Source organism: Rhinopithecus bieti, unplaced genomic scaffold (genome assembly GCF_001698545.2).
Source record: "Rhinopithecus bieti isolate Rb0 unplaced genomic scaffold, ASM169854v2 scaffold_6380, whole genome shotgun sequence".
NCBI classification, from domain to species: Eukaryota; Metazoa; Chordata; class Mammalia; order Primates; family Cercopithecidae; genus Rhinopithecus; species Rhinopithecus bieti.
The window spans coordinates 13,641,741-13,643,844 of record NW_016806642.1 but is presented as its reverse complement, the minus strand read 5'-3'; the positions used below and the strand labels follow the sequence as shown (position 1 = coordinate 13,643,844).

At 42.0% G+C, this 2,104-nt stretch overlaps 1 pseudogene; it reads right to left on the bottom strand.

Annotated features, from left to right (window-relative positions):
* Window positions 1–368: 368 nt before the first annotated feature.
* LOC108532973 (DNA/RNA-binding protein KIN17 pseudogene) lies at window positions 369–1,594 on the bottom strand (annotated as a pseudogene).
* Between the last annotated feature and the right edge of the window lie 510 nt (window positions 1,595–2,104).

Genomic DNA, 2,104 nt, shown 5'->3' with positions numbered 1-2,104 from the left:
GTACCCTCACCCCCGCCGTACACTCCTCCTTCATTTTTCAATCAGTTCAACTTTCCTACTCTACTACTGAAAATATGAAGTTAGAGTGTATGAAGGATTTCCTCCAATTACATGATTCTAAATTGTCATATATAGAACACTTTGTGGTAACATTCTTTAATGAAGATATAAATTCTTCAAGTAAAATACAAAGGAAACAAAAATAACAAGGAAAAAATTACATGGTTTTGATACTTCATGAGACATAATTAAATTGTTCTCAAAGTTTAGCTGAACAACTATACAGTACTATTTTCAAAACCCTGTTTTTTTAATACAAAAGAATACCCTAACACAGTAGAGTCTCATAATGCCCTGGCGAACACCAATTTGATGCTTTAAGATTTTAATGTATTAACACATTTTCAAACTCAGGCGAGTTTAGAAAAGTCTTCATATTGAATTCCTTCCACTCTGCGTCCTTTTAAAGGGCCAGTTTCAATGACGATAGTAGCTGAAAAAGTCTTCTCATTGATGGATTCAAGGGTACCTTCATTTCCTCTGTAGCCTCCATTTAAAACTAGAATTCTTTTTCCTGGTGCTGGAATTACTGTCTCTAAATGAGTCTGGTCAAGTTTCAGCTTGTCTCCAGAATCAATCATCTTCACAACAGCTGTGTATTTGTCAATTACTTCCTTAACGATACCCCTTTTCTTATGATATTTCTCTCCCAGTTTTTTGGTTATAATTTTCACAATAATTTCAGGCTGTAGCCAGTAGTCTGTTCAGGCAGTTCTTTTCTTTTCCTCTTCAATCTCCATGATTTCATCCAGTGCAGATTTCTTTTTCTTCTTTTCTTTGGACTGAGCTGAGCTCTGGGCAGATTCTTTTCGTTTCACTGATGCTGAACTTCCTACTGTCTTCAGTGCACTTGGTCCCAGAGTACTTGACTTGGAAGACGTTGCTCCGGATGAACTGCATGCCCCTTTACTCAAATTAAACGTGACTTTGTCTTCATCATTTTCTCTGCTTAATTCTGTAAAAGTAGGGGCCTCCTGCTCCTTCCCTTCCAGGCCTCTTCTTACTTGTTCTTCAATAAATTTGGCAGTTTTTTCTTCATCATCAAGGTCCTGCTTTTTCTTTTTCTCCAGTTCCAGTTGCCGGCGAGTGGTTTCTGGGTCCCTGTCTATGTACTGAATATACCAGCCTTTTGGTGTCTCACCCACTTTGCACAAGGCTTCTCTGCCCAGCCACTTAGTAAAATCGGTCAGCGTTTCCCACTGAGTTGCATTCATATGGATGTGCTCTCGGTGGCTGATGTATTCATTGTAGACAATGTTGTTGTGGACCCTTTTAGTACCAAAGCGTCTCCTGAGAAGTTCTAAAAAGTCATTTCGGAATTCCTCTGAAAAATAATCCATAAACTGCTGAGGATTTTCTGAAGCCAGCAATAGTTGTCTCTGATGAGATTCGGACATACAGTGACACTTAAAGCCATTCTCATCCCCGCACTGCTTCTGGCACATCTGGCAATACCAGCGTAGTTTCTGCAGGCCCTTGGACTTGATCCTGTTGGCGATAGCCTTGGGAGTAAGAAAATCCGACTTCCCCATGGCGACCATGGCAGCCGTCACTTTCTGGACTCTAGGGCCCAGCAAGCAGGAAACTGAACTTGGCTGGCGGTGGTGGGCGGGACAAATCCCAGCTGATCGGCGAAAAGAGGTGGGGCCTGGGAAGACTGGGTTGCAACGCTCGCGACACTCCCCTCCTCTTCTTCCTCTTGAAAATATTCCTCTTCATCCTCTTCCTCTTCCTCAAAGTCTTCTTCCTCTTCTTAATTATTTCATACTCCCTAGCCTTGCCAGGACTATCCTTACTATCCTTCTGGGTTTTGTCCATGTTCCAATGAATGCTTCCATTCCTCATTCCTATGCTAATACTGTGCCTTATTTTATGTTTTGCCCCCATTTTGATCAAGTTTCTCTGTGTCAAGATTCAAGAAATCACTCGCGTCACCTTCAACCAAATGTTTCTTCATACGTGTGTCCAAATACCAACCATAGGCCCCGACCTTAAGGAGGCCCCTTAACAGCAGGAAGTAGCCAGACAGATCATGGCGCCCCCT